The sequence below is a fragment of the Callithrix jacchus genome, chromosome 2 (genome assembly GCF_049354715.1).
Source record: "Callithrix jacchus isolate 240 chromosome 2, calJac240_pri, whole genome shotgun sequence".
In the NCBI taxonomy this organism is placed as follows: Eukaryota; Metazoa; Chordata; class Mammalia; order Primates; family Cebidae; genus Callithrix; species Callithrix jacchus.
The window spans coordinates 103,122,477-103,136,921 of NC_133503.1; positions in this window are offsets into that span (position 1 = coordinate 103,122,477).

A 14,445-nucleotide genomic window follows, 5' to 3' on the forward strand; every position below is an offset into this window, starting at 1 on the left:
ACTAGTCTGAGTATTTTATTCCTAAAAAAATTTTACTTAGAATTTTTTATGTAAAGCTATCACATTGTCTATGAGTAAAGAGAATTTTGCTTCTTCCTTTATGAACTTTATGCTTTTATTGCTGTGTCTTTCTTTATTATACTGTGAGCTCATTCTGGTAAATTATCAAATAGATGAGAAGTTTGGGCAAGCATCTTAGCCTTTTCTCAATCTTGGGAGGAACATGTTCAATATTTTACCACTAAGTGTAGTGCTAATGGTAGACTTTTCATAGATGTCTTTACTTGAATGAATAAGTTTCCTGCTATTCTTGGCTTGTTGAGAGTTTTTAATCATTAATTTTTGCATATTGTAAATCATTTTTCTGTAGCAATTGAGATAAACACATACATTTTTTCTTCATTCTGTTAATCTAGATTATCAACATAATTTATAATATGCATATTGTATTGATTGATTTTTAAAAAGTATTTTGAAGTCAACTTTGTACTTCTGGAATCAACCCCACTTGGTTATGTGGTGTTATCCTTTTTACATATTGCCACATCTTATTTGCTAACATTTTATTAAGACTTTTTGTGTCTATGTTGTTTGTTCTCTATTATACTTGTCAGGTTTTAGCATCAGGATGATTAGTTGTAAAATACTTTTTCTGTTTCTTTATTGTGAAAAAAAAAATGGTATTGATATTATTTCTTCATCAAGTGTTTGCTAGAATTCACTTGTACCTTAACATTTTCCCTGTAGATATGCTTTAATTCCAAAAGCATTTTCTACAACAATACAGGAATGTGCAGAGTTTCTATTTCTTCTTGTATTAGTTTTGACAATTATTATTTTGATAATTTGTTTCTTTCAAATAACATGTCTATTTCCTCTAGTTTGTCAAATCTGTTAGAGTAAATGTGTCCATAATATACTTTCATCTGTTTAATATCTGTAAGATTTGTTGTGATGGCCTCTTTACTATTTCTATAATTGATCATTTGTGTTTAATTTTTATGTTGGTATAGCTAGGGGTTTGTCAGTTTTGTTAATCACTTCAAGACAACGTATTGTTTTTATATATTTTTCTCTCTGAACTTGTCCACTATTTTGATATCAGCTATTATCTTTATTATTTACTTCATTTTCTTCTACTTACTGAATTGAATTTTCTCTTATTTTCTTTTTAAAAGGATAATTATTCATTTGGAAATACCTTTTAATTTATCTTGAGAATTTTTTCTTTGATCCATGAATGATTTAGGAATGTTTTTCTTAATTTGTAAATATTTGGGTAATTTTCAGGTATATTTTTGCTCCTCATTTCTGTTTTAATCTTACTGGATCAGAGAATATACTCTGTGATTTTAATCCTTTAAAAATATTAAGACTTGGCCGGGCATGGTGGTTCAAGCCTGTAATCCCAGCACTTTGGGAGGCCAAGGCGGGTGGATCACGAGGTCAAGAGCTCGAGACCATCCTGGTCAGCATGGTGAAACCCCATCTTTACTAAAAATACAAAAAATTGGCTGGGCATGGTGGCGTGTGCCTATAATCCCAGCTACTGAGGAGGCTGAGGCAGGAGAATTGGCTGAACCCAGGAGGCGGAGGTTGCGGTGAGCCGAGATCATGCCATTGCACTCCAGCCTGGGTAACAAGAGCGAAACTCCGTCTCAAAAAAGAAAAAACAAAAAAACTAAGACTTGTTTATGGTCCGGTTCAGGGTCTATTTATGTTGGTGAATTATTTATGCAGACTTGAAAAGAATGGGTATTATGTATTAATAGACTTTGCCCTCCATAACTATTAGGTCAAATTGATTCATAAGGTTTTTCAAGTATTATATTCTTACTAACTTTTTGTCTAGTTGGTCTATCAATTAATGTGGGCAGAATATTAAAATCTCTACCTACAAGTATGTAGTTGTTTTTCTCTTCAGTGTTTTGAGTTTTTTGCTGTATGTATTTTTGTGCTTTTTTAATAGTATTATTAGAATGCTTTTTCTTTAATGGTGAACATACACACTTTTATGATCATGAAAAATCTTTCTTATTTCTTGGTAATATTTTATGTCTTGAAGTATATTTGCCCAATATTAGTGTAACTTCTCCTGCTTTCTTCTGCTTATAGACTATATGGTATATATCTTCCTTTCTTTGATTTTCATTATCTCTGTACTTGTTTATTTAAAGTAATTTACTTATAAACTTTAGAAATGGCTATGACAATTTCTGACTCATAATTGGTTTCATACATTGACTAATTTTACTGTATATCTACTAAAATATCATTACAGTTAGGTTTCAGTCTACTGTCTTGTATTTATTTTCTCTTTTTCCTATTTGCTCATTGTTACCTTTTTCCCCTTTCCTGGCTTACTGGCTGCTTTTAAGTACTGCATTTTAGTTCTCTGAATTGCCTTTTTAATTGAACTTTTTGAATTTTTATTTTTGCCAGCTTCTTTAAGGGATCCAATATGCACATTTCACTTATCAAATACTACCCTGAATTAATATCACAAACTTCCATGTATTAAAAGCTTATGATATTATAGTTTCATTTACTTGACTCCTGTTCTTTGTACTGTTGTTGGCATAAACTTAATTCTATATATTCTATAAATCCCATAACATATGATTTTTATTTTTACTTTTGAATTATATATTGTTTTGTAAAGAAACAGTGAAATAAGGAAAAACATTTTACATTTGCCGAATTTTAATCATTCTACATTCTTCATCTCATTGTAGCCTTTTTCTTCAAATGGAATAACTTCTCTTAATATTTTTTATAGTTCAGTTCTGCTCTGTTTGTGACAAATTTTCTCAACTTATTTTATCTGAAGATGCCTTAATTTTGATTTTGTTTTATAAAGGTATTTTAACTAGATGCAGAATTCTAGGTTAAGAGAATTTTTTTCCCTCCCATCACTCTAAATATTTCTTCCATTGTCTTTCTTTGCATTGTTCTGATGAGAAATCTAATGTTACTGTTGGTCCCCTGTTTATAATGCATTCTTTTTCTCAAGTTGTGTGTTGAACACATCCTTTTAGCACTGGGAAATGACTTCTTTAGCATCATGAAATGCCCTTTCCTTAGGCTATGTCTATGGTTTTTATAAAATTAATGATTATTTGCCTAGATTTAGTTATTTTATAGTCATTCTTAAGGCTCATTCAATTTTTTAAATTTGTGAGTTCTTTTTTTTTAAAAATATTTGGGCAATTTTAGCCATTTAAATTTTTCAGCATTAATTTCTTTATCCTCTCTTTCTGAGATTTCAGTTACTTATATTTTGGACTATTTTATACTGTTTCACAGGTCGAATATAGTTATGGACAAATCTTTTATTTCATGGTGTATGTATTAGTCTGTTCTCATGCTGCTAATAAGAACATACCAGAGACTGGGTAATTTATAAAGCAAAGAGGTTTAATTGACTCACAATTCCACATGACTGGAGGTCTCACAATCATGGTGGAAGGTGAATGAGAAGCAAAGTCATGTCTTACATGGTAGCAGGCAAAAGAACTTGTGCAGGGGAGCTCCCCTTTATAAAACTATCAGATCTGGTGAGACTTATTCATTTATGAGAACAATGAGGGAAAGAACTGTCCATAATTCAGTTACCTTCCACTGGGTCCCTTCCATGACATGTGAGAATTATGGGAGCTATAATTCAAGACAGATTTGGGTGGGGATACAGCCAAACCATATCAGTGTTTTTGGTTAGTTTTTGCTTTGTGTATTTTGAATCTATATAACAAGCACGCATTTTAGGATTTTGCTATCATCATGCTCTGCTACATTACTTGATTTTCAAATCACCACTCTAGCTAAAGCTAAAAAATTGATTTAACTGTGAATAGTTTCTTCCAGATTTTTTTCTCCCATAGTAAAGTAAAACATGTGACCAGTAATCACAGCTATGTTGATCACTGTCCACTCAGAAACATGAAGTTGTGACTCGTTTGATGTTATGTATTACTGTTTGTCACTCAACTCCATCTCTTACTGTGCCCAAATTACTGGTAAAAAATCCCTGAAATATTATATTTGCCTAATTCAAGCTTCATGTTCTTAGGGTTTTTTGGTGAGTATATAGTACAGTCCTAAACACTTCCTTTGTGATCCTTGGGGTGAGTATCAAATTGGAGTGGTTCTTCCTAGCTCCCATTCCACATGGTCTCAGTTTTGTCCTTCTCTGTATTGCTGTTTCCTCATAAATATGTGCCTGAGGTATGAGAATATTTCTTTTTATTCAGCTTGATACCAAGTATTTTCCCTAGAAATATTTGTTATTGATTGAATTAACAAATTAATTAGCTCAGAATTTATCGTTTTTCTTTTCTGTGTAAAGAGTTACTAGTGACCAAAAGATGACTGTGCTTACAAATGACTGACCGTTTACCTGGGGCCAATCTTTCTGCCTTGTATTATATGCAGACTATTTACTAGGAAGCCTCAGATAAATAAGTGGTTAGGGAACTCAGAAATATTAACAACCTTAATGAGCCTGCACAAATGTGACTGATCCTTTGGATTAGATAGAAGTCGAATATGAGACGTAGAATTTCAGGAAAAAAGATAGAACAGAAATCCTACTTGTTCTTGATTACTCTATCTTGGCTTATATAAGTTAATAAATATTTTCCTAGTAATAAACTATCTTCTTGAATTTCATGCTCCAGTTCTCACTATTGTTGTCAAGCTTAAAAAAATTATCTGCTATATAAAGACATTTCTGTCCCTCTTCCACCAAGAGAATCCTCTGAGTTGATGGTAACTGATTCTTTCTGGTTAACTTTCACCAAGAAAGCCCCTGATTGGCCAAAGGGAGTTAAAGGTCACAATTTATCTTTATCTGTAACATCCTATCAAGGCTAATTGGGAGTGTATTTCAAGTAAAAGAAAGCATTTCATGATAAGTTATATGTAACAGTTTGGCCCAATCCATTGGGAAATGGTAGCAGGCATTCAGGATATTTAAAGTACCTCTTTCTTTCTCTAAAGTAGGCTTTCACTCCCAACTCGGCACAGCCTAGGCAGTGTACCGAGTGGTCGTGTGGTGAAATCAAGAGATCTGCTATGCTGCACTGTGAAATGGCTTCAACACATACAAACATTTCAAAAGTCAAGTTACTGGGACTATTGATCAAATTCAATAAATAACACAAAATATATATTTATGTTTACTGCAGATCAATAAATTATTTTATAGGTCTTAAAATGAGTTACTCATATTTTAGAAAAATACTTAAAGCAAAATGACTATGAATTTAAAAAGGAAACAAAACACTGTTTTTTTCTGCTATTGTGAATGACACCTAGTCTGTTTCCATCTTGAAAATAACTAATTAGAAAGTCTTAAATTGGGACAGTTATTTGCAATTATATTCTGCAATCATTAAATAATGCTCTTATTGAGTTTTTCTTGCCAACAAGGAAAGAAATTCTTATAACTTATTATAACTTCCACATATAATCTTGAACAATGACCAATTAACAAAGAAGAGCTTAAACTAAAAACACCGTAAGTTGATGCAAAGTTAAAAATCTCCTGATATTACATATATCTGGAACCACTGTTAGGTTCATGATTCATTTAAAATTTTAATTTTATCAAAGTGAATTTTTTTTCTACTTGTACAGAGTTTTAACTTTAGAAATAATCTTGATGGGTGGACTCAAGATGGCGCTGTGAGAACAACCCAGGATTGGAGTTCTCGTTGTGTCTGCGGAGAGGTGAGTCTGAGCTGCATTTCCAGACTGATCTTTGTTGCTCACGGAACGGGGAAATTCCCAAGTGAAGAGGAGACGCGGGACGCCAGGCAGATATTACGCCTGGCGAAGCCGGCAGCCGGGGTGGCGGCGGCCGGCCCTACCCAGCGCTCCCCACAGGGCGCACTTGTCCGGGTGCCCCGTTGAACCAGCAACTGGAGATGTGAGAGGGCTGGACTTGAGACTGAGCTAGACTTGAACAGTGGGCCAGCCCAGGGGATTGCAGGAACAGAGCGTTAGGATTGGCCCAGTGGGACGAACAAAACCGCGATTTCAAACAAGCCCCGTGCAGACGGCCGAGATGCTCTGAGGGGGAGGGGCGGCCACCATTACCGAGGTAACCCGCCCCAACTGAGATACACGCCCATTGCTGACGCAGCCAGCCGTTGCCGAGGCAACCCGTCCCTACTGAGATACACGCCCACTGCTGACGCAGCCTGCCGTTGCCGAGGCAACACGCTACAACAGAGAGACTCCACCGCAGGGCGTGGCGGAGAACAGCAGAACAGCGGAGCCAGGGCGAGCCTCACAACAGCAGGGCGGAGCCTCGGCAGGCAAACAGTGGCTAGTCTGCATCCTAGCTGGGCAGGACCTCAACGGACATCCAAAAATAAAGCCCAAACCCCTCAACACAGCATTTGAGGAAAAAAAAGGGTTTTTTTAATGAGCTCTGTTGCAGCAGAATCAAACATAGCAGCCTAACAGCCCTGAATGAACAACACAGCTCACAGCTCAGCAATTAAACCCCTATAAAGTACAAACTGTCTCCTCAAGCAGCTCCCTGACCCCTCTATATCCAAAAGACTGACATTAGGCAGGCACCATCCTGGGAAAAAGATAGCAGAAAAAGAAACTGGTAGCATCCCTCGCTGTGCCACAGCTGCTAGAGGTGCACCCCAGACAAGCAGGGTCTGGAGCGGACCTCAGCACTCGTACAGCGAAGGGGCTAGACTGGTAGAAGGAAAACCAAGCAACAGAAATACTTCATCATCAACATTCAGGGTGTCCACTCAGAGACCTAATCGAAAAGTCAGCAACTACGCAGACGACCAGCGGACAAATCTGCAAAGATGGGAAGAAACCAGCGCAAAAAGGAGGAAAACACCCCCCAAAACCAGAACACCTCGCCTCCTAGAAAGGACCAAAACTCCTCACCAGCAAGGGAACAAAGCTGGACGGAGAATGACTGTGACAAAATGACGGAATTAGACTTCAGAAGATGGATAATGAGAAACTTTGGTGAGCTAAAAGATCATGTATTAAATCAATGCAAAGAAACTAAGAACCTTGAGAAAAGATTTGAAAAAAGATTTGAGGAAATGATAACAAGAATGAATAACTTAGAGAGGAATATGAATGAATTAAAGGAGCTGAGAAACACAATACGAGAACTTCGCGAAGCATGCACAAGTTTCAATAGCCGAATTGACCAAGCAGAAGAAAGAATATCTGAAGTCGAAGACCAACTCAATGAAATAAAACGAGAAACCAAGATTAGAGAAAAAAACGCAAAAAGGAATGAACAAAGTCTCCAAGAAATGTGGGACTATGTGAAAAGACCTAACCTACGTTTGATAGGTGTACCAGAAGGGGACGAAGAGAATGAATCCAAGCTGGAAAATACTCTTCAGGACATCATCCAGGAAAATTTCCCCCACCTAGCAAGACAGGCCAACACTCAATTGCAGGAAATTCAGAGAACACCACAAAGATATTCCGCAAGAAGAGCAACCCCAAGGCACATAATCGTCAGATTCAATAGGGTTGAAATAAAGGAGAGAATACTAAGGGCAGCCAGAGAGAAAGGTCGGGTCACCCACAAAGGGAAGCCCATCAGACTCACAGCAGATCTCTCAGCAGAAACACTACAAGCCAGAAGAGAGTGGGGGCCAATATTCAACATTCTTAAAGAAAAGAACCTTCAACCCAGAATTTCATATCCAGCCAAACTGAGCTTCAGAAGTGAAGGAAAAATAAAATCCTTTGCGAACAAGCAAGTACTCAGAGATTTTGTCACCACCAGGCCTGCTTTACAAGAGCTCCTGAAAGAGGCACTACACATAGAAAGGATCAACCAGTACCAGCCATTCCAAAATCACACTGAATGCTAAAGAGCATCAACATAATGAAGAATCTACAACAACTAACAGGCAAAACAGCCACTTAGCATCAAAATGGCAGTATCAAATTCACACATAACAATATTAACCCTAAATGTAAATGGACTAAATGCACCAATCAAAAGACACAGACTGGCAAATTGGATAAAAATCCAAAACCCATCAGTGTGCTGTATCCAGGAAACCCATCTCACATGCAAGGATACACAAAGGCTCAAAATAAAGGGATGGAGGAAGATTTACCAAGCAAATGGAAAGCAAAAAAAAGCAGGAGTTGCAATTCTCATCTCCGATAAAATAGACTTTAAAGCAACAAAGATCAAAAGAGACAAAGAAGGCCATTACATACTGGTAAAAGGATCGATAAAACAAGAAGAGCTAACGATCCTAAACATATATGGACCCAATGCAGGAGCACCCAGATACATAAGGCAAGTTCTTAAGGACTTACAAAAGGACTTAGACTCTCACACAATAATAGTGGGAGACTTTAACACTCCACTGTCAATACTAGACAGATCTACCAGACAAAAAATCAACAAGGATACCCAGGGCTTGAACTCAGACCTGGAGCAAGCAAACCTGATAGACATTTACAGAACTCTCCACCCCAAATCCACAGAATACACATTCTTCTCAGCACCACATCACACCTACTCTAAAATTGACCACATAATTGGAAGTAAAGCACTGCTCAACAAATGCAAAACAACTGAAATCATAACAAACAGCCTCTCAGACCATAGTGCAATCAAGTTAGAACTCAGAATTCAGAAACAGACCCAGAACCGCACAGCTTCATGGAAACTGAACAACTGGCTCTTGAATGTTGACTGGGTAAACAACGAAATGAAGGCAGAAATAAAGAAGTTCTTCGAAACCAATGAGAACGAAGACACAACGTGCCAGAACCTCTGGGACACATTTAAAGCAGTCTCTAGAGGAAAGTATATAGCAATAAGTGCCCATATGAGGAGAATGGAGAGATCCAAAATTGACACCCTATTGTCAAAATTGAAAGAGCTAGAGGAGCAAGACCAAAAAAACTCAAAACCCAGCAGAAGACAAGAAATAACTAAGATCAGAGCTGAGCTGAAGGAGATTGAGACACGAAAAACCCTTCAAAAAATCAATAAATCCAAGAGCTGGTTTTTTGAAAAGATCAACAAAATAGACAGACCACTAGCCAGATTGATTAAAAAGAAAAGAGAGAACAACCAAATAGATGCAATAAAAAATGATAAAGGGGAAATCACCACAGATTCCACAGAAATTCAAACCATCATCAGAGAATATTACAAACAACTCTATGCGCATAAACTAGTAAACCTGGAAGAAATGGACAAATTTCTGGATTCCTGTGTCCTCCCAAGCCTAAACTAGGAGGAAGCTGAAACTATGAATAGACCAATAACAAGGTCTGAAGTTGAGGCAGCAATTAAGAGCCTACCACACAAAAAAAGCCCAGGTCCAGACGGGTTCACAGCCGAATTCTACCAGACACACAAGGAAGAGCTGGCGCCATTTCTTCTAAAACTATTTCAAACAATCCAAAAAGAGGGAATCCTTCCCAAATCATTTTATGAGACCAACATCATTCTGATACCAAAACCCGGCAGAGACCCAACAAGAAAAGAAAACTTCAGGCCAATATCCATGATGAACATAGATGCAAAAATCTTCAATAAAATATTGGCAAGCCGATTGCAACAGCAAATCAAAAAACTTATTCATCATGATCAAGTAGGATTCATCCCGGGGATGCAAGGCTGGTTCAACATACGCAAGTCTATAAACGTAATTCACCACATAAACAGAACCAAAAACAAAAACCATATGATTATCTCAATTGACGCAGAGAAGGCATTTGACAAAATTCAACAGCCCTTTATGCTAAAAACCCTCAATAAACTCGGTATCGATGGAACGTATCTCAAAGTAATAAAAGCTATTTATGACAAACCAACAGCCAATATCATACTGAATGGGCAAAAACTGGAAGCATTCCCTTTGAAATCTGGCACTAGACAAGGATGCCCTCTTTCACCACTCCTATTCAATATAGTACTGGAAGTTCTAGCCAGAGCAATCAGGCAAGAAAAAGAAATAAAGGGTATTCAAATAGGAAAGGTGGAAGCCAAATTGTCTCTATTTGCAGACGACATGATAGTATACCTACAAGACCCCATTGCCTCAGCCCAAAAACTCCTGAAACTGATAAGCAACTTCAGCAAAGTCTCAGGATATAAAATCAATGTGCAAAAATCACAAGCATTCGTCTACACCAATAACAGACTTAAAGAAAGCCAAATCAAGAGCGAACTGCCATTCACAATTGCTACAAAAAGAATAAAATACCTTGGAATACAACTCACAAGGAACGTAAGAGACCTCTTCAAGGAGAACTACAAACCACTGCTCAATGAAATCAGAGAGGACACAAACAGATGGAGAAACATTCCATGTTCATGGTTAGGAAGAATTAATATCGTGAAAATGGCTATACTGCCCAAAGTAATTTACAGAATCAATGCTATCCCCATCAAGCTACCATTGACTTTCTTCACAGAACTGGAAAAAACCACCATGAACTTCATATGGAACCAAAAGAGAGCCCGCATAGCCAAGTGAATTCTAAGCAAAAAGAACACAGTGGGGGGCATCACACTACCGGATTTCAAACTATACTACAAGGCTACAGTAATCAAAACAGCATGGTACTGGTACCAAAACAGAGATATAGACCAATGGAACAAAACAGAGGCACCGGAGGCAACACAACATACATACAACTATACAATCTTTGATAAACCTGACAAAAACAAGCAATGGGGAAAGGATTCCATGTTTAACAAATGGTGTTGGGAAAACTGGCTAGCCATGTGCAGAAAGCAGAAACTGGACCCCTTCCTGACACCTTACCCTAAAATTAACTCCAGATGGATTAAAGACTTAAACATAAGACCTGGCACCATAAAAACCCTAGAAGAAAATCTAGGCAAAACCATCCAGGACATAGGAGTAGGCAAGGACTTCATGAACAAAACACCAAAAGCATTGGCAACAAAAGCCAAAATAGACAAATGGGACCTAATGAAACTCCACAGCTTCTGCACGGCAAAAGAAACAGTCACTAGAGTGGATCGGCAACCAACAGAATGGGAAAAAATTTTTGCAGTTTACCCATCTGACAAAGGGCTGATATCCAGAATTTACAAAGAACTCAAACAGATTTACAGGAAAAAAACAAACAAGCCCATTCAAAAGTGGGCAAAGGATATGAACAGATACTTTACGAAAGAAGACATATATGAGGCCAACAATCATATGAAAAAATGCTCATCGTCACTGATCATCAGAGAGATGCAAATCAAAACCACATTGAGATACCATCTCACTCCAGTTAGAATGGCGATCATTAAAAAATCTGGAGACAACAGATGCTGGAGAGGATGTGGAGAAAAAGGAACACTTTTACACTGTTGGTGGGAGTGTAAATTAGTTCAACCATTGTGGAAGACGGTGTGGCGATTCCTCAAGGCCTTAGAAATAGAAATTCCATTTGACCCAGCAATCCCATTACTGGGTATATATCCAAAAGACTATAAATCGTTCTACTATAAGGACACATGTACACGAATGTTCATTGCAGCACTGTTTACAATAGCAAAGACCTGGAATCAACCCAAATGCCCATTGATAATAGACTGGATTGGAAAAATGTGGCACATATACACCATGGAATATTATGCAGCAATCAGAAATGATGAGTTTGTGTCGTTTTTAGGGACATGGATGAATCTGGAAAACATCATCCTCAGCAAACTGACACAAGAACAGAAAATGAAACACCGCATATTCTCACTCATAGGTGGGTGATGAAAAATGAGAACACATGGACACAGAAAGGGGTACTAAACACTGGGGTCTATTGGGGGGAAAAGGGGAGGGCCAGTGGGAGGGGGAGGTGGGGAGGGATAGCCTGGGGAGAAAAGCCAAATGTGGGTGAAGGGGAGAAGAAAAGAAAGCACACTGCCATGTGTGTACCTACGCAACGGTCTTGCATGCTCTGCTCATGTACCCCAAAACCTATAATCCAATAAAAAATTAAAAAAAAAAACAAAAAAAAAACTAGCCATAAGGAATTGAAAAAAAAAAAAAAAAAAAGAAATAATCTTAAAATTAATTTGGGTAGTATTCTTTTTCCAAAAATGTAATTTGTAATAGGATGGTAATACAATAATTGTTAGTCTTATATACTGACAATGTAACAATATTGAGTAGCTTTTTATAGAAAACAAATTTAGAATAGATGACACTCTAAGTTTTGATCACATTGTGAAGATCATTTAACCAATTTTTCTCTACTATGTGACTATGCAGGTTTGCCTAGAAAACTTCAGCAACAGGCACCTTGGAATCTGATGCAATATAAGCAACTTTATTAGCTTTGTCTGTTCATGTTCCCATCTATAAAAACCTGGGCTTGCAATACTACATAAGTATATAAATAAAATCATTAAAATAGATTTTAGAGACTGTAACTTATTCACTGCACTATCTTATAATACTTGTGGAATGAATATATAAATTATCTGACTTTTCTGTGAATATTCAGAGCTTAATAATTACTTGTTACTTATAAAGTAGCAGTTGGCATTATTATTATGTTGTAAATGCTATTTTGTTAGGCTTGTTTTATCCAGCTTTTCACAGGGAGTAAAAGTTGTTTGAGGATTTGTTCAGTACCCTGCAGACATTTATGGTTCAACTTGTGAGATGAGGCTTTGGAGGACAGAGGAAGAAAGAGATGTGCTTTTCTCCAGCTCTCTGAACAGGACAATGTTGTGATGTGGTTTTATTCCACATGTCTCCCTGCAAAGGCATCACATGTAGGAAGCAAAACAGAAAGCTGGGAAAGATGGTCAGTGATTTCAGTGACAACCTAGAGTCACAGTTATCTGAACAGGCTCAAACTAAAAAGACGATTGGTAACATGGAAATGTACAAAATTGTAACTTCTACTGCTATTTACAAATGAATAATAAGAACAGCCACCAAATTTTTAAATGTAATCTTTTAATTGAGATAAAATTCAACAAAATTCACCATCTTAACCATTTAAAAGTATACAATGCATTGATTTTTAGTATATTCAAAATGTTGTACAACTACCACCATTATCTAATTTCAGACCTTTTCCATTACCCCAAAAAGAAATCCTGCACCTATTAGCAGTCACTCCTAACTCCACCCTCCCCAATCCCCTAGCATTTATCTATGCTCATTCTCTATGAATGTGCCTACTATTAATATTTTATTTACATAGAATGATATATACATAAAATCAATTATTACATGGCCTTTTATGCCTGGCTTTTTTCATTTAGCTTTTAAGTTTCATCCATATTACCATGTATGAGTACTTTATTCCTTTACATGGCTGAATAATAGTTCATTTTGTGAGTATATCTTTGTTAAATTTTATGACCTTATCCTTGTTTTTCCCATCACATTATCAATTACTTTTTAAAATTTTGACATTCATCCATGTTGTAGTGATTTTGAAATATGTCCTGAGAATTAGAAGATCCTAAGAAAATTTGAACAAACAAGATGGCAGTGTGACTGTAAAACTAATGTGAGACACATGAGCAAGGCTAACTCATACTGAGAACAAACAAGAAAATATAATTTCAATATCACAAGAGTAATTGCTGCCAAATTATGTGTTGGTCAGATAAGACCTTGGGTAACATGAATAGCTTTGGACACTGGCTAAAAGAAGTTCATTGATAACTGCAGTTTATTTAACATTACAAAACTGATGAGGGATACCATAAAGTAGAAGGAATGAGAGAGAAACCAGAAATGTGTAGCTTGCAGAAAAGTCTAAAGGGACATATAGTAGTTGTTCTAAAGTATCTCAAAGATTGACATTTCTGCCAGGGATTAGATTTTCTTTTGGAGCTAGAGGAAGAAATTCAGATCACAGGGTGAGAGTCAGGGAAATAAAATTTTTGGTTCAATAATAAATATTTGAGATTTAGACATACCTAAAACAGGTGAGTGAGCTGGATGATTTCCTTGGTTTCTTGTAATTCCTTCATGCCAGTCCTGTAATATTTACTTAATCTGTAGCAGCTGACCTCTGGGCAAAGCTGCAGTGATGCTTTATTTGAAAAGAAGAGGGCTGGCTTGTCTAACTCCATACTTGTCTTTAGTATCTTCGATTTCTGTTTGCAACAGAAATCTGTGCCTTGGGAAGGTGACTTTTGTGCCTTGAGAAGGTCTACTCTTTCCTTGATATACTTAGTTTATCACATCTTGTTTATCATGTCTCTGGTCCATATCTGCCCTCAGAACAGCCTCTTCTATCAGTCATTTGTAATGTAGTGTGAAATAGCATCATTTTCCCCCCTTAGGGTTATTTTCATTTTGACTCTTGTAGAATAAAAGGCTTTATTTTTTGGTAAGGGAATTTTAGGCACCATGTAGAGATAACAGCTTTATTGGAACCATTTGAATAACCATCTTTCATATGTTTAAGATTAGGGAA